Genomic DNA, 646 nt, shown 5'->3' on the forward strand with positions numbered 1-646 from the left:
AGGCATACACAAATGTAGACATACAAAATCCAAAATATAGCTTATATAATATAAGCTTTTGTAACTTTTTGATATTAAGGAACGTCTGTTACATTCAAGCTATTGCCAAATGAGTTGCTGCACAGCTCATTAAGACCATCAGCTCCACACAACTCTTTCTGTATTCCTCAGTATGGCTATGTTCAGAAGATTGGGTCGTCCAGTGACTTTTCGGCGCAGCTCGAGTGAAGATAATTACCTCTTATGGAGAGTCCATCACGTTTTATTAATCCTTCGTGTCCTCCTAGGCTACTAGCAACTGCGTGGAGGAGGAGGGGTGGGGGCGGGTGTGCGATCACAGAAGGCTTGTATCATGTTGACACGCCAACTGTGTTGTTGCCATTACTAAGAATTCCTCATGGGGGAGACAGAAACTACGCACTATAGCTTCAAGTGTTAATGTACAAATGTTTCATAAAAATGTAATGAAGAGAAATACATGTTTCAAAAACAAAGTTAGTTACATGAATAATTTCTCGATTGACAGCCATAAAAAAAAAAAAAAAATAGTTGCCCACCTTAGGTTAACATGGTGTGTAATATGTTAGTATTGAGTACCACAACTAATGACCCACTAGGATCTGGGTATTGATTTCTCACTACTTAA

The sequence above is a fragment of the Etheostoma spectabile genome, chromosome 12, assembly GCF_008692095.1.
Source record: "Etheostoma spectabile isolate EspeVRDwgs_2016 chromosome 12, UIUC_Espe_1.0, whole genome shotgun sequence".
In the NCBI taxonomy this organism is placed as follows: domain Eukaryota; kingdom Metazoa; phylum Chordata; class Actinopteri; order Perciformes; family Percidae; genus Etheostoma; species Etheostoma spectabile.